Source organism: Bos taurus, chromosome X (genome assembly GCF_002263795.3).
Source record: "Bos taurus isolate L1 Dominette 01449 registration number 42190680 breed Hereford chromosome X, ARS-UCD2.0, whole genome shotgun sequence".
In the NCBI taxonomy this organism is placed as follows: Eukaryota; Metazoa; Chordata; class Mammalia; order Artiodactyla; family Bovidae; genus Bos; species Bos taurus.
This window is the reverse complement of record NC_037357.1, coordinates 59,838,791-59,857,932: the sequence shown is the minus strand read 5'-3', so window position 1 is coordinate 59,857,932 and position 19,142 is coordinate 59,838,791. Positions and strand designations below refer to the sequence as shown.

General features: G+C 36.3%; 1 protein-coding gene across 5 annotated transcripts in view; it reads left to right on the top strand.

Moving 5' to 3' along the window:
• Window positions 1-19,142, top strand: part of DCX (doublecortin) — a 407,667-nt gene that overhangs the window by 14,446 nt on the left and 374,079 nt on the right. The window lies entirely within an intron of this gene.

Genomic DNA, 19,142 nt, shown 5'->3' with positions numbered 1-19,142 from the left:
ACCATACTAGGTCCTATGGGGAATACAAAGATAAATAAAACATAGTACCTTTTCTATCTCAACAATAGATGAATTTATTCATAGGCTGATCAAACTCTTATGCACTTTTAGAATTAAGAAACCATGGAATCCATTCTTTTTATTTTATGGACAGGAAACAAAGATTCAAATAGATTGTGATTCTTTCCCCAATAGCGGGGCTAATAATGCTAGAAGTGGGTTGAATCTAAGTCTACAGATGCTTGCCAAGGCATACTACAGTGACTTATCCTTTAGAGATGAGCCTACAGTAATGATATCTGTTTTATAATATAAAGCAATAACAGCAACATGATCTTAAAGTCTGATAAACCAGCAATGTTTCTTCTTAATCTAAGTACCGCATATTATAGAATCCTTAAACTACCTATTGTGTTTAGATTTATTTCCTTAATTTTTCATCATTCATCCAAAATTTCTATATATCCTTTATTATTAAATTAAGTATCTTTTATCAAAGCTGAGACATGCTTTGTGGATCCAATGAGTTCTTGAAAAGTTGCCAAAACTTGACTCTCCCTTTCTTTCTCCTCCTTCCAAATATTATTGGTGGTAATTTTCTTACTGTTAGGGACACAAAAATAATTATTTCTTGTTTACACTGGTCAAATCAAAGTGCTATAATAGAATCGATTTATGGAGAACTGTAGAGAAAATGGTTTAAAGAATAGCAACATATGCCACTGCAAATATGGTACTTTGACATGAAAATAATTTTGATCTGAAGGTAATTGAGAAGAGGAAAATACAGGTAAAACTCTGCCCTATCTTATTTGCCTAAAAGTAGTTGTAAAAGATAATTACTCCTTGGAAGGAAAGTTATGACCAACCTAGACAGCATATTAAGAAGCAGAGACATTACTTTGCCAACAAAGGTCCATCTAGTCAGTTCACTTCAGTTGCTCAGTCGTGTCTGACTCTTTGAGAACCAGTCAAGGCTATGGTTTTTGCAGTAGTCATGTATGGATGTGAGAGTTGGACTATAAAGAAAGCTGAGTGCTGATGAATTGATGCTTTTGAACTGTGGTGTTGGGGAAGACTCTTGAGAGTCCCTTGGACTGCAAGGATATCCAACCAGTCCATCCTAAATGAAATCAGTCCTGAATAATCAATCATTGGAAGGACTGATTTTGAAGCTGAAACTCCAATACTTTGACCACCTGATGCAAAGAGCTGACTCATCTGAAAAGACCCTGATGCTGGGAAAGATTGAAGGCAGGAAGAGAAGGGGACAACAGAGGATGAGATGGTTGGATGGCATCACCGACTCAATGGACATGAGTTTGAGTAAACTCCGGGAGTTGGTGATGGACAGGGAGGCCTGGTGTGCTGCAGTCCATGGGGTCACAAAGAGTTGGATACAACTGAGCGACTGAACTGAACTGAACTGTGTTGTAAAGGTGTCCACCTTCCCTCTGTAATAGGATGGACAGAAGTTAACCATCAGAGACAAGTATAGACCCCTACAGCCTGAAGTCAACATCAGAGGAACCTATATAACAAGCTTTACTGATTAGCTTTTATGGTCCCTTTAGTTCAGTTCAGTTTAGTTGCTCAGTCGTGTCTGACTCTTTGCGACCCCATGAATCACAGCACGCCAGGCCTCCCTGTCCATCACCAACTCCCAGAGATCACTCAGACTCACGTCCCTTAGTTTCCCGATATATTTACCTTCTCCTAATTCTTTACCCCAAAAGCTCAAAGTCCTTTTCCTTCATCTTGTCACTTCTATAAGAATTTGTTGTTATTCAAAACTGCTATATAATGTCAAACTCTAACCATCCCTTTCAGTTACTCATTATTGAGTATATGGAGCATATGCCTGATAAACAGGTTAATAAACTTTTTTTTGTTGTTCTCTTTTTAATCTGTCTTTTGTCAGTCTAATTTACACGGCCCCAGCTGGAAAAAGGTAGAGGGACAAAAAAGATTTTTTTCCTCCTTGACAGTTTATTAATAGATATTTTTATTTCAACCATGTTTTTAAAATTCCAACTAGACTTCCTAGTTTCTTCAAGATCCTACTGAATAAAATGAAGTACTTCATTTACCCAAGAATATGCAAGAGAGCTATAAAATCAGGATTCAAAAAGATACCCAAAAAAGGATATGAAAGAAAATATGAAGAAGCAGAAACAATGATTTCAAATAAATCAGATGAAAGTCTTTGGCTTAAATTAAAAAAAAAAAAAAAACACTATACAAGTATAAAATTGAGGTTTTAATGAACTGTAATGAGTTGGCTGCACCACTACTTGAGTTATCACAGGCAGGGACAAAACTAATTTTTATTGAGCACACTTAATGTGACAAGCAATGTGTTAGACAAATTACACATCTGATCTCTTTTTTATCAGAATTAAATTGTAAGACTTTTCCAAATCCTATCTGTACATGAAATTGCTGCTTATAAAAAATTACACTACAAACCATATCAAAGCTACAATATTACTTAAATAATTAAAATGAACCTTTGTGATTTTTACTTCACATTCCTTCCTAGGCTACAAAGACAAAGATCAGAAACCATGAAATGCTTTCTTTAGGTAAAATCCAATTGAGTATGAAACAAGTCACCTAAATGAAGCATTTAATTCTATTATCGTGACTATGAGACTAATTTATATATCTTATTACCAACTACTTTTGGAAGAAGGAAAAATCATTTATGTGATCCTGATTATATGAGTATATGCTTCCTGTATGGATCAGTGAGGTTAATTAAGCCCTGTTGTATAAAATTATCATAATCAGCTTAACTATAAATGATAAAATGTTTGATTAAAGGAGACTCTACTGAATAAAACATAATTCCAGACATTGCTTAAGTCCATTATCTGATAGAAGGCTAGTGCTTAGATGAATCAAAAGCTGTTAAGACTTAGATGTTTTTCAAGAATGCAAGTTTTCTAAAAGATCTGAGTTGTTTTTAGTTAATTTGTTTTTACTTAATTCTTTTTATCTAATTTTTGCTAACATAGCAAAAACTATGGAATATAACATACCATTTTTTATAAATATCAGAGTCATGGATAGATTGCTTAATAAAAACAAATTAATTCAAAACTATTCATTGAGCACTTAATATATACGATCAATATATATATATCTGCTACACACAGATAGACTAGACAGCTTAGAGTCTAGTGAAAACACACAAAGATGTATGCAAATATGTGGTGATAAAGCACAATAAAGGACTGAGTAATGCAGGAGAGAATAACAGGGGTTGGGGTGGCATGGGAATTTATTTTAGATTCAATGGTCAGAGAAAACTTCTCTGCAGAACTGACATTTAAGCTGAGGCTCAAAAGATAAGGAGCCAACCAGGAGAAGACTGAGGGAACTCTCACATTCATACATGACTATTGGAAAAACCATAGCTTTGACTATACGGACCTTTGTCGGCAAAGTGATGTCTCTGCTTTTTAATATGTTGTCAAAGGTTCATCTAGTCAAGGCTATGGTTTTTCCTGTGGTCATGTATGGATGTGAGAGTTGGACTGTGAAGGCTGAGCACCGAAGAATTGATGCTTTTGAACTGTGGTGTTAGAGAAGACTCTTGAGAGTCCCTTGGACTGCAAGGAGATGCAAACAGTCCATTCTGAAGGAGATCAGCCCTGGGATTTCTTTGCAAGGAATGATGCTAAAGCTGAAACTCCAATACTTTGGCCACCTCATACGAAGAGTTGACTCATTGGAAAAGACTCTGATGCTGGGAGGGATTGGGGGCAGGAGGAGAAGGGGACGACAGAGGATGAGATGGCTGGATGGCATCACTGACTCAATGAACGTGAGTCTGAGTGAACTCTGGGAGTTGGTGATGGACAGGGAGGCCTGGCGTGCTGCGATTCATGGAGTCGCAAAGAGTCGGACACGACTGAGCGACTGATCTGATCTGATCTAGGTTTGTCATAACTTTCGTTCCAAGGAGCAAGCTTCTTTTAATTTCATGGCTACAGAGATGTCCACAGTGTCTTTAGAGTCCAAGAAAATAAAATCTGTCACTGCTTCCACTTTTTCCCCATCTGTTTGCTGAGGAGTGATGGGATGGGATGCCATGATCTTAGTTTTTTGAATGTTGAGTTTCAAGTCACTTTTTCACTCTCTTCTTTCACCCTCATCAAGAGGTTCTTTAGTTCCCCTTCACTTCTATAAGATTTTGAATTCCTAAGAGCTCTTTCTTGTTCATTTAAAGTTCCCTTTTTATTGCATACTGTAATATGCAATAAATTGAATTTAGTATCATCTCATTTCTCTGGACATATTATTGATAATGGTTTTTTTTTTTTGTTTTGTTTCTTTTCTCTTTGACTTTTGTTACTGCTGCTGCTGCTGCTCTGATCTCTGTCTTGCATTTTAGAAACTTTATTCAAATATCTAGGAACTTAGCCTTAAATATTTAAGAGTGATCCACAAAGAAGTTCTGTCTTCATTGTTGGGACTTCACTGTGTAGTGACTGGGAAGAAATTCAGTCTTTTTAATGGGAGACCCCAAATATCAGTGTCTGTAGGGCTTTACACTTGTGTTAGCTTCTCCAGAATCCTCCTATCTCCCCAACTGATAGTATCTTAGAAACCAACCAGCAGAAAGGTGACAGAGGGCAGTCTTAAAATTTATTGAATTGACACTTAATCCCCATTTTCATTAAACTTCAAAATCCAGCCGTCAGCTATGCTTATTGTTTTCAATACTAGAACTTCTTTTCTGGAAAGATGTTTCAAGCACTATAGAAAATAAAACGACTCTTTTTTTTCAACCTAAACCATTGTTTTACTTTCAACTAAATCAACAAACAAGCTTCCTTAACAACAAGAAACACCTGACCCTCCACACAGTGAAAAAGAATATTGCATTAACTCTTGAATCTGTAGTTGAAATTGATAAGGAACTTTGGGGATCTAATTTTTTTCTTATACATACTTTTGATCAATCTTCTTTTTAGCTCTCCCTTCAACCTGTACCTCAAAGATACCCAGTAACTTTAAATTAAAAACTGAATCTGTCACCATCAGCCTTAGGTTTCAGCTTTTCCAATTTAAGTAAGCTTAACACTCATCTCATCTGTTGCTCTCCAGCTTCCAAAATTTTGTTGACTTCACTTGTCTGCTGTTGTCTCCTCTCCTGTTCTCTTCATCCTTCTCTATTTATACCTTAAAAAAATTCCTTTATTGTCACTTCAGTGGAGCTTCATGTAGCAGCAGAGATAAATGATGTTTCTCATCTTCCTAGTTTAACTGGAAGTCTTATAGCACACTCTGTATGGAGAAATAATGCCATCCAAGCTAATAACATTAAAGATGGGAGACTGAGAAGCCCACCTGCAAATAGAAAATGTTTCAGAGAAATAAGCAGTTCTATAATATGTAAGTCACATATATGACTATTTACTGTACTGGAAAAGTCTGTTGCTACAGAAAACTGAGTTATATTAACTTTCTTTTTTTTTTCCACCTCTACTCCTTTATTTTATTTTATTTATTTTATTTTTATTATTATTTTTTTTTTTACTTTACAATATTAACTTTCAAATACTTAAAATTATAGGTTATTTAACTGGATATACAAACATAAGTTATGTGGGCTTTTCTAGTGTTATTTGGATACAGAACGCATTTTTATGAAAAACTACCTTTAGACATAAATTGCCCTCATTGAAGAATCTTAAGAAGCATGCCATTTAGTTCCTTGTTGGAGAAGACTCCTGATTTGAGAGACTGAACAGGCATTTTAGTGTAGATTTCATGAAGTAGGTGAATTCAAGACACTATTTTTTAAAATTCATTCAGACAAACTTTAAGTATTAAAAATAAAAACATGTCTGATCCTCCTGTATTTCAACCCTGACCACACACCTGCCTATATGTTCATTTGGGAAAAGAGGTCAAGGTAAGAGCAAAGAAATGGGGTTGTACACAGTAATAATACTAGTCGCTAATATATATTAACCTTTAGTGAGTGTTTACTGTATGTCAGTAACTATGCTAAAAACTTTTTGTGAATTATTTCATAATAAATGGTTAGTGATTATTTGACATGTGAATGTTTTTATTTAAACAGTAAAAAATGGAAGGATAAGTCTGTAAGGAGGAGGAGAGGGGAAAGAATGCCACCAAATGGTCAACATTCTCATTTCCTTTCCCAATCCCATCCCTCCTTTTCTCAAGTACTGCTGTAGACTTATTTGTATTCCTAGCATAATTTTGTCCTCTATCCTTGCTTTTTGCTATTCTTTCAGTATGTTGATATTAAGTGATTCATCTTAGGTACTTGAATTTGAAGGTTAATGATTTGGAACTTCAAGCAGGAGTTTTGATTGCAGTAGTTCACTGTTTTGCAAAATATACCATCAAGTATTTCATAAGAGAGGATATGGAATAAAAATGAGAAAAAAGAAAGAGAAACCTGTCAAGGCATTTCTATAATTTTTAAACATTTTAAAGCAATATGGCTGATATTTCCAAGTGATTAAACCTTTACAAAAGTCCTAGATAATAGCAACCTGTGATGATTAATACACATTCAGTCTAACAAGCTACTAAGAATGCATGGGTCTGGAACATGTATAAAATTGGTTTAGGATTAAAGGAAGTAATCTGAAGAAATGAGAATTTAAATAATTCTTCCAAAGATTAGTAAAATATATTCCAGCCTTCCAAATGTTTAAGATTGGAAAATTTGTCTTTTTTAAAAAAAAAAAAAAGACAAGGTAAATTTGTCTTATTTGATTGGTATCTATTGAATATATACTCTGCAAGGCATTGTGATTAGCATTATGGGAGAAAGGGCATGAAAATGCCTAAAATGTTGTTTATTTTATCAAGCTGCTCATAACCTAGTGTTGAAGGTAAGGCATATACAAAATAGCTGCTATACTCTATATGATATTATATGACAAATACTACATGAATGATGCAAAATATTTTTATTTTTTCTGTTTTGCCAACCTGCAATGTAATGAATTTGTAAGTAACATTCCATATATATGTTTCTTTGTATACTATTTATATATGCTAACCTTTGACAATCACTGCAAAACATCATTAAAACCAGTTCAGGTAGAACAAGTCTAGAAAAAGAACTGCCAGCTAAGGCACACTTGGAGAAAAATAACTGGTTTCAGGGAGATATATGCATGTGTTTCTTATAATGGGATGTGTAACTTATTGTTTACTAGAGTGCAGTCCATGCTAAGGGTCGGACACGACTGAGCGACTTCACTTTCACTTTTCACTTTCATGCATTGGAGAAGGAAATGGCAACCCACTCCAGTGTTCTTGCCTGGAGAATCCCAGGGACGGGGGAGCCTGGTGGGCTGCAGTCTGTGGGGTCACACAGAGTCAGACACGACTGAAGTGACTTAGCAGCAGAGTCCATTCAGCCAAGTGCATTAGGTATATATTTCATTTAATTTTCACAATAATCCTGTAAGATCAGTACTATTTTTATCCCCATTTTACAAATGAAGAAACTGAAAATCAATGTGTCTAAAGTTACACAGCTGGTAAATGGTAGAATTAGGAGTTGGACCCAGTCTGTTTAACCCCTAGTGTACACTCTTAATAATTTGGTTTTCTGTCTCTTTTGTGGAACATGCTAGTAGAGCTGTCTAGGAGATATTTAGGTATCTGAGTCTGAACTTCAAGAGGAAAGGTTGGGTTAGAGATACAGATTATATAGTCATCAGCATGTGTTGCTGCTAAGTCACTTCAGTTGTGTCCGACTCTGCAACCCCACAGACGGCAGCCCACCAGGCTCCCATGTCCCTGGGATTATCCAGGCAAGAACACTGGAGTGGGTTGCTATTTCCTTCTCCAATGCATGAAAGTGAAAAGTGAAAGTGAAATCGCTCAGTCGAGTCCGACTCTTCACAACCCCATGGACTGCAGCCTACCAGGCTCCTCTGTCCGTGGGATTTTCCAGGCAAAACTACTGGAGTGGGGTGCCATCACCTTCTCTGCAGCATGTGTTATAGATCATCACATATAAGGAGACCTCAATAAGAAGATACCAAAAAGGTTTTCTTGTCAACTGTATTGTAAAAATGTTTAGAAATATAAATGAATAAATTGAATATCTATTTAGGTCATTTACATTTTAAATTTAGTAAAATAAGTTCTATTTAAGTTCTAAATTAAATACGTTAATTTAGGTGTATTGCTTTTATCCCCTATTTCATGGAATACCTGATTTTTCACCTGTGTTTTCAACATTAGTATCTGCATCACCAGAGCCTATTCTTGTCATCTGTTTTCCAGAGCTCATCATCCTCACTTCTGCGTACAAAACTACATGCATCATTTTACTGTAAAAGTAATTTTTTGGGGGGCTTTGCATATTATTTTATTTTATTTTTTTTTAAACTTTACATAATTGTATTAGTTTTGCCAAATATCAAAATGAATCCGCCACAGGTATACATGTGTTCCCCATCCTGAGCCCTCCTCCCTCCTCCCTGCCCATACCATCCCTCTGGGTCATCCCAGTGCTCTAGCCCCAAGCATCCAGTATCGTGCATCGAACCTGGACTGACATCTCATTTCATACATGATATTTTACATGTTTCAATGCCATTCTCCCAAATCTTCCCACCCTCTCCCTCTCCCACAGATTATCCAAAGTCACAAATACCCTTTCACATAACATCCCATTTGCAGTGGCGATGTCATATCTCCAAGAGTAGTCACTACATTTGTATTAAATTTGTATTGATATATTTATGTATATACATATTATGTATTTGCTTGCTGATTTATTTTTTTAAACTAACTTTGATGTGGGGCATTTCATGCAGACATAGTCATGTTAATAGAAACATTCAGGATGGAAAAGTAAATAAGACTTCAGTAAAACACACACACAACAACTATAGTAACAACTGACAAAAAAATACCCATTTCTCATATTTACTGAGATGTATTAAAAATCTACTTGTTAGGTGCTCTCGTATGTAAAACAACCTAGTACTATCCCTCTAGTGTCATTTCCCCCACTTAATTTTCTTATAGCTGAGAAATGAGTCTCAGCAAACAGAGGATTTTAATCCAGATCCAACTCCAGAGCCCATGCTCTTTTTCACCTGTTCTCCTTTATGATCAATAAATAATAAGTAGTTGTGAAATAGCTGACTAATGGCCATGAGAGAGAATTTAGTTAGCTAACTAGCCTTTGTGTATAAATGGAATAAGTAATTGTGGTTTCATAACACATTGTTTTAAGTAACTGTCACACCTTCTGAGGGATAGATTTTATATTTCAATACATGGAAAATGACTTTTGGGTAGTTTCATTAGGGAAAAGAAGAAGAGAAGATTAAAAGTAGAAACATTAGGTGATGATATCTGAATCAACAGTCATTTTGTATTAGAGTAAATTAGAGAAAGAACCATTCATAGTTCTGCCATGTATCTTCTCCTGAATCCTCATAGTAAGGCTGTTAGGTAAAGATACACTTAATATCAGAAGTCACTTTGACATTTAAATAAGAACCAATGTGATGTCATAGAAATCACTTCTAGATTTTTTTTTATTATTAACATAAAATTTTATTTAGCAAGAATCTGCTAAATAAAAAAAATCACATTTATTACTTTTTGAGTCCTCTCTCTTTTCTTTTTGGTTAGTCTAGTTAAAGGTTGTTAAATTTTGTTTATCTTTTCAAAAAACCAACTCTTAGTTTTATTGATTTCTTGATATTGTCATTCTAGTCTCTTATTTCTCTCCTAATTTTTATTATTTACTTCCTTCTACTAATTTTGGTCTCAATTTGTTATTTTTCTGATTTCCTGTAGGTGTAAAGTTAGGTTGTTTACTTGAGATTTTTTTTTTTCTTAATGTAGGTATTTATTGTTTTAAACTTCACCCTTAGAAATGCTTTTGCTACATTCCATTTATTTTGGTATGATGTATTTTTGTTTTCATTTATCTCAGGATGCCTTCTGATTTCCCCTTTGATTTCTTCTTTGATTCATTGGTTATTCAAGAGTATGTTATTTAATTTCCACATATTTGTGAATTTTACAGTTTTCCTCTTTTTATTGATTTCTAGTTTTATGCCTTAGTGATTGCAAAAGATGCTTGATAGGATTTCAGTCTTCTTAAACTTGTTAAGGCTTGCTTTGTGGCCCAACATGTGATGTATCCTGGAGAATGTTCCATGTGTGCTTGAGAAGAATGTATATTTTGTGTTATTGGATAGAATGTTTTGCATTTGCCTGTTAGATCCATTTAGTCCATAGTATTATTCAGATCTGCTCTTTCATTATTAATTTTCTATTTATATGATCTATACAGTGTTGCAAGTGGAGTATTAAACTCCCCTACTATTATTGGATTGCCATTTCTGAACTGATCCCTTTATCAATATATAGTGACCTTCTTGTATCTTGTGACAGACATTGATTGAAAGTCTATTTTATCTGATATGACTGTAGCCACTCTTGCTCTCTTTTGGTTACTCTTTGCATGGAGTATCTTTTTCCATCCCACATTTTTTACCTTTAAAATCCGAAGTTTTAATATACTATAATATAATATAAATATGAGGTATTTCTTCCTCATATTTAAGTTATAAAAAACAGGCACCCATTCAGAGCAAATCACATAATGGGCATTTAATAAATGTCAAAACAAATCAGATGTTTTCTAAAAGCAGCAGCTTTTCCCACCTAGAAAAGGATTATTTTGCTTTATAAATGTCGTTAGCTTTTAGTTAGAGAAAATCCACCAGATGGCAACCTCATCTGCATGTGAAGCATGATGTGCAATCCTCTGCAACCCATTACAGGTCCCTTGAGCCAAATGCTCCCTGATTAATGGCTGATTTCTACAGTGATCCCAGTAAATGGATACTAGGCTGTCACTTGGCAGTGACTGTAGGAAGGTGGGGGATGTGCAAAGTTGAGATATATTTAGTATCAAGTGTGAAACATTTTTACTACATTCTTTTTAAATTAATATTGAAAACAGAAATAATAGTATCTATTTCCATGTTGCCCTCTAAACATATTTCTAATTTGAAACTAAAGGAAACTGTTCATTTATCCAGTGTATAAAGCTGCAGAGAACATTATTTCCCCATGAACCACACGTTATTCTAGTTGGATTCCTTGTATTTAATGGCAATCTGGTAGCTTAAAATACAAACTGTGTTCTCTATTTCTAAAGCTGATAGTATGCAGAGAATACTGCTAGGGATATTTAACCTGTCCCTTATTGTTTTCTGTTTATAAACAACCTGCCCTGAGGTACTAATTAGGTGGAAGATATTGCATATACTTAGCAAATACTGTTGTGTTTTTCCATACAAATAAATCTGTGGTCAAGGTGAAAGTCATTGCTGAGTTGGTTATATGAGTTGCAAATTTCTGAAAATATGCTCCATAGGAAAAGTTCCAGAAAAAGAAAAAAAATTTGTTGAAAAAATTTTATTCCTAAATAACTAGTTGTAATTGCAACTGACATTTCATTAATAAATTTAATTCTAGTGGCATGCTTCACCTACATTAAAATGCAGCTGTGTGAGACATCTGTTTGAATTAAATATCTATAATGCTTAACAGATTGCCTTTTCTAATGACTATAATTGACTTTATTTCATATCTGTATATTTTCTAAGCTCCATATATGAAATATATGATTTTTCTCAGTATCCTGGGTATTTTAATAACATTATTTAGGCATATTTTGCATATAATATAATTCACGCATTTCAAATATATATTCAGTGATTTTTAGCAAATTTAAGTCTCTTACACATTTTATTTTTTTTTCTTTTTTTTAAATTTTATTTTATTTAACTTTACAATATTGTATTGGTTTTGCCATATATCAAAATGAATCTGCCACAGGTATACATGTGTTCCCCATCCTGAACCCGCCTCCCTCCTCCCTCCCTGTACCATCCCTCTGGGTCGTCCCAGTGCCCCAGCCCCAAGCATACAGTATCGTGCATCGAACCTGGACTGGCAACTCGTTTCATATATGATATTATACGTATTTCAATGCCATTCTCCCAAATCTTCCCACCCTCTCCCTCTCCCACAGAGTCCAAAAGACTGTTCTATACATCAGTGTCTCTTTTGCTGTCTCGTATACAGGGTTATTGTTACCATCTTTCTAAATTCCATATATATGCGTTAGTATACTGTATTGGTGTTTTTCTTTCTGGCTTACTTCACTCTGTATAATAGGCTCCAGTTTCATCCACCTCATTAGAACTGATTCAAATGTATTCTTTTTAATGGCTGAGTAATACTCCATTGTGTATATGTACCACAGCTTTCTTATCCATTCATCTGCTGATGGACATCTAGGTTGCTTCCGTGTCCTGGCTATTATAAACAATGCTGCGATGAACATTGGGGTACACGTGTCTCTTTCAATTCTGGTTTCCTCAGTGTGTATGCCCAGCAGTGGGATTGCTAGATCATAAGGCAGTTCTATTTCCAGTTTTTTAAGGAATCTCCACACTGTTCTCCATAGTGGCTGTACTAGTTTGCATTCCCACCAACAATCTTACACATTTTAAATATGGTGTAGATGTACCTAGATGGTATTCCTCATTATAGACAAATGGTCAGCATTTTGGCAGCTCATCTATCTTTGGATCCTAACATGCCTGCTTTTAGATATTATTTACATATGTAGAGGTCAGAAAATCTGACTCTTGTTTGTCTAAAATTTTGTTAGTGTCAGTATCTCAGTGCCCCACCTTCTAGATTGAGGAGGACACATTCACATTACATTACAGAGTTGAAATTTGTCTTCATTATCATATAATACTAACAAATCTAGCCTTCTGTACAACCCAGACCATTGGAGCTAGTGAATATTATTTTAATTTGACATCTCTAGAACTGACTCATTTAAAAAGAGCCTGATGATGAGAAAGTTTGAAGGCTGGAGGAGAAGGGGACAACAGAGGATGAGATGGCTGGGTGGCATCACCAACGCGATGGACATGAGTTTTAATATGCTCCAAGAGTTGGTGATGGACAGAGGAGCCTGGCGTACTGCAGTCCATGGGATCACAAAGAGTCGGACATGACTGAGCGACTGAACTGAACTGAACTTGATAGGAAGGAAACTATTTCATGTTCACATGAACAGGTCTTTGTGATTTACAGAAACACAGATACATGGAAAGCTTATGGCTTCAATTGTACAACTTCTGTCACAGATCAAGAATAAACAGAAAAACTCATAGGTCTAGATATGAAAGAACTGTTCTCCTTTACAATAGGCAAAAAGTTCTTAATTGATTTGAGTTCATAAATAAGAAAACAAAAAGCCTAAACAAGCTAGATTCTGTTTCTCATTCAAGAGAGAATAGCTCTCCACCATCTATCCAACAGAAATCACCAAATGGTCAGACAATAAAAACAAATTCTCAATCATTACTACCACCAAGGGGAAATAACTTTTTTCAAATACAAACAAGAAAGAAAAAACAGAAAAATCACTAGAGAGGAGAAAATAAAATCTATAGAAACAGAATAAGCAAAGTTTAAGTTCTACTTGAACTTTATTCTACTGCTGCTTGGGATTCCTTCTGACAGCCAAGAAAAATGTATTTGGTCTTAAACAGACTACAGTCTCCCATAATGTAGTCTTTTGTACCTACCAGGTGAGTCAATTTGGGCATCTCCATAGAATCTCCCTGATCGCTCAGTTGGTAAAGATTCTGCCTGCAATGCAGGAGACCCTGGCTTGATTCCTGGATTGGGAAGATCCCCTGGAGAAGGGATAGGCTGCCCACTGCCTTATTCTTGGGCTTCCCTTGTGGCTCAGCTGGTAAAGAATCTGCCTGCAATGCGGGAGACCTGGGTTCAATCCCTGGGTTGGGAAGATCCCCTGGAGAAGGGAAAGGCTACCCACTCCAGTATTCTGGCCTGGAGAATTCCATGGACTGTATAGTCCATGAGGTCTCAAAGAGTCAGACATGAGGGAGCGACTTTCACATCACATGGAACCTCCAAAACTGTCAAAGCATAACTTTCAAGCAACTAAAATGATACTAATCAAGCATATGTAAAATGAGTACATGTCAAAGATTTTATTTAACTCATTAACTGATGAAGGAACCACTAAGGTGTTATGACTGGGTCAAACACCATTTTAAAACAGAGTATTGATAGGAATGGGCTTCCCTGATAGCTCAGCTGGTAAAGAATCCGCCTGCAATGCAGGAGACCCCAGTTCAATTCCTGGGTCAGGAAGTTCCCCTGGAGAAGGGATAGGCTACCAACTCCAGTATTCATGGGCTTCCCTGGTGACTCAGACGGTAAAGAATCTGCCTGCAGTACAGTAGACACTGGTTCGATCCCTGGGTCAGGAAGATCCCCTGAGGAGAGCATGACAATCCACTCCAGTATTCTTGGCTGAAGAATCCCTATGGGCAGAGGGGCCTGGCGGGCTATAGTCCATGGGGTCACAGAGAGTCAGACTCAGCTGAGTCAACTGAGTCAAGCAGAACAGAGCACGTTGATAGGAATATAAGCTTACTGAATTAGATACAAACTGAGTAATATGCAATTTTGGAGTTATCTGTCTACAGACAGAAATTATTTGCATTTATACAAGACAAAAATCTACAAGTTAACATATAACGTCACTAAGTCTGGAACCTTAAATCAATAGTGAATAGTGAGCTGAACAAGTTATTATCCTAGGTCCCCCAGATCAGGGGCTGGCAAATTACAGCCTAAGTCTCCCAGATCAGGGATTGTTCTGTGGGCCAAGTCTGGCCACTCATTTGTTTACAAGTGGTGTATGGCTGCTTTCATGTTATGACAGAGTTGAGTATTTGTGTGGCCCAGAAAAGTGAAAATATTTACTGTCTGGACCTTTATAGAAAGCATTTTCTGATCATTACCCTAGCAGTTCTTGGATGACCCTCACTTTCTTATGACATTGAAAATATGTGGCCCCAATCTTTTTGCATTATTTTTAAGTTTCGGATACTTTTTCTAATACTGCTCTGATTCTGCCATGATGAAAATGCTCTCTTCCTCTTTTATGTTCACATATTTATTTATATCTTTCTTATAATATTATCTGTGGTATTATGATCCCTTTACTAGATTTAAGCTTACTGAGAACATCTCATTCATCTTTGTATCTGCACTTAGCACAGTACTTTGCAAAGAGTAGGTATTCAATAAATTTTCACTGAAATGTGAATATGAAAGTTCAGGTAAGGCTGGAGGTTGGGATTACTTATGGAGGACTGCAGGGATGGATAGCAGAGAGGTGAATGAAGTCCTATGCAGAATTATACAAGTGCAAAATATTATAAATTCTCCTGCTGAATTTATTATTTCTAAGGACCCAATCAGTTATCTATGATGTTCCACAGTTTCTTCATCTCTATAATACGAATAGTATTTGCCAGTTACTGACCTAATTGGAATATTCCAGACCCAAAATAAGTAACTTGCATTTTATTAGCACTTGTTCTTACTAGGAACTAACACATTTGGTCAATAAAATCTTATTCAGATTGACAGTGGCAAAATCACTGAAAACCATACTGTTATGGAATAAGCATTCTATGGTAAAAGGGTGTTTTTTGTTACTTTCATGTATACATAGTCTAAGAGATGGTTTGAATGATGAAATTTTGGATTTTCCCAGACATTTGGATGATTTATATAGACAAGCAGACTGAATGTTACCTTGATTGCCCTAAAAATTCCAGGTCACCATGCAAATTGAACTCAATAAATATCATCTAAATTAATTTGAAATGTGGTTTTATTCTATCATGGAAGGTTAGGATATGGCTGAGCAGCACATGCCATCATTCTTATCTTATAAATGAGAAGTTCAAGTGTAATTTTTTTGCCCTTAACAGGCCTTAATCCTGGCTCATATGACATGAAGCTAAATCTTTCTGCTAAGAAACCCTCAAAATTTGAAACATATTACTTCATTTGACATATTTAAAATGTAAGATTTTCTAGCAGATAGTAACTTTAAGTATACTCAAAATAGTCTACTGCCTCTCCAAGTTTACCTGGAGCCTATATTTTCACCTAAAGAATTTTAAAATGTTTTTGTTCAGGATTGTTCAGTTAATGTCAGATGACTAGCTCTTCTTAAAAAGTAATTAAATGGACCAATTATTTCAGATATATAAGTGAGAATGTGATTTAGTTGATTTCATAGTTGGAAATTTAACCTCAATAAAAAGTGGTTTCTAGTCTGCTCCATGGGCTTGCCTAAAACAAATGAATACCAATTAAAGTATTGTAATCTTTCCACTGGGGTTCAGACCATCATTTTTCTAATTATGGTGTAAGTCCTTCATTGGGAAAAAAAAAAACCTTCATCTGAAAAGAAGTAATTCCCAACAGAGATCTTATATATTATAGAATACCAGTTATTATGCATTTCTCAATACCTTTGACAAAGGAGGCATGTACCAGTCAATGTATTAAAATGGTGGCAGTTAAGGGAAAGATTAACATTGGGAGCATGTAAAAGCATTGAGTATATAAAATAACTTATATGACTTTATATATTCTTGATTTTGCTTCACTAAACGTGGAGTGTTTTAAAATATGTTTTTTGCTGTTGGGTAAAATTAAATGAATTTGCTCTATTACATGGAGAATAATTGTACTATTATTCTCCTCTAATTTGCTATCTGTATGAAATGGATTTATTGCTCAGGATATAATTTGGGTAGCAGTATAATCTAAGCCCTGGACTATTGGTTGGAGAAGGCAATGGCACTGCAGAACTCTTGCCTGGCGAATCCCATGGACAGAGGAGCCTGGTAGGCTGCAGTCCATGGGGTCGCTGGGAGTTGGACCCAACTGAGCACCTTCACTTGCACTTTTCACTTTCATGCATTGGAGAAGGAAATGGCAACCCACTCCAGTATTCTTGCCTGGAGGATCCCAGGGACGGGGGAGCCTGGTGGGCTGCAGTCTATGGGGTCACACAGAGTCTGGCACAACTGAAGTGACTTAGCAGCAGCACCAGACTATTGGTTAGGCTTAACTGTTATGATTTAACCAGACACTAATAAAGCCATTTAGTTCAGACTGATAGTGATAGCTTATTTATGTGGTGATTTGTAAAAAATTAGTTAGATGGTTAAAATGAATTGATCTTCATGTTATAATCCATTCATATCATTTATTTAGACATGGAGTGTGACCTAAATCAAATCCCTTATGATTATACAGTGGAAGTGAGAGATAGATTTAAAGGCCTAGATCTGATAGATAGAGTGCCTGATGAACTATGGAATGAGGTTTGTGACATTGTACAGGAGACAGGGATCAAGACCATCCCCATGGAAAAGAAATGCAAAAAAGCAAAATGGCTGTCTGGGGAGGCCTTACAAATAGCTGTGAAAAGAAGGGAAGTGAAAAGCAAAGGAGAAAAGGAAAGATATAAGCATCTGAATGCAGAGTTCCAAAGAATAGCAAGAAGAGATGAGAAAGCATTTCTCAGTAATTAATGCAAAGAAAGAGAGGAAAACAACAGAATGGGAAAGACTAGAGATCTCTTCAAGAAAATCAGAGATACCAAAGGAACATTTCATGCAAAGATAGGCTCGATAAAGGACCGAAATGGTATGGACCTAACAGAAGCAGAAGATATTAAGAAGAAATGGCAAGAATACACAGAAGAACTGTACAAAAAAGATCTTCACGACCCAGATAATCATGATGGTGTGATCACTGACCTAGAGCCAGAGATCCTGGAATGTGCAGTCAAGTGGGCCTTAGAAAGCATCACTACGAACAAAGCTAGTGGAGGTGATGGAATTCCAGTTGAGCTATTTCAAATCCTGAAAGATGATGCCGTGAAAGTGCTGCACTCAATATGCCAGCAAATTTGGAAAACTCAGCAGTGGCCACAGGACTGGAAAAGGTCAGTTTTCATTCCAATCCCAAAGAACGGCAATGCCAAAGAATGCTCAAACTACCACACAATTGCACTCAACTCACAGGCTAGTAAAGTAATGCTCAAAATTCTCCAAGCCAGGCTTCAGCAATATGTGAACCGTGAATTTCCTGATGTTCAAGCTGGTTTTAGAAAAGGCAGAGGAACCAGAGATCAAATTGCCAACATCTGCTGGATCATGGAAAAAGCAAGAGAGCTCCAGAAAAACATCTATTTCTGCTTTATTGACTATGCCAAAGCCTTTGATTGTGTGGATCACAATAAACTGTGGAAAATTCTGAAAGAGATGGGAATACCAGACCACCTGATCTGCCTCTTGAGAAATTTGTATGCACATCAGGAAGCAACAGTTAGAACTGGACATGGAACAACAGACTGATTCCAAATAAGAAAAGGAGTACGTCAAGGCTGTATATTGTCACCCTGTTTATTTAACTTATGTGCAGAGTACATCATGAGAAATGCTGGGCTGGATGAAGCACAAGCTGGAATCAAGATTGCAGGGAGAAATATCAATAACCTCAGATATGCGGATGACACCACCCTTATGGCAGAAAGTGAAGAGGAACTAAAAAGCCTCTTGATGAAAGTGAAAGTGGAGAGTGAAAAAGTTGGCTTAAAGCTCAACATTCAGAAAATAAAGATCATGCCATCTGGTCCCATCACTTCATGGGAAATAGATGGGGAAACAGTGGAAACCGTGTCAGACTTTATTTTTTTCTGGGTTCCAAAATCACTGCAGATGGTGACGGTAGCCATGAAATTAAAAGACGCTTACTCCTTGGAAAGAAAGTTAATACCAGCCTAGATAGCATATTCAAAAGCAGAGACATTACTTTGCCAACAAAGGTTCATCTAGTCAAGACTATGGTTTTTCCTGTGGTCATGTATGGATGTGAGAGTTAGACTGTGAAAAAGGCTGAGTGCCGAAGAATTGATGCTTTTGAACTGTGGTGTTGGAAAAGACTCTTGAGAGTCCCTTGGACTGCAAGGAGATCCAACCAGTCCTTTCTGAAGGAGATCAGCCCTGGGATTTGTTTGGAAGGAATGATGCTAAAGCTGAAACTCCAGTACTTTGGCCACCTCATGCGAAGAGTTGACTCATTGGAAAAGACTCTGATGCTGGGAGGGATTGGGGGCAAGACGAGAAGGGGACGACAGAGGATGAGATGGCTGG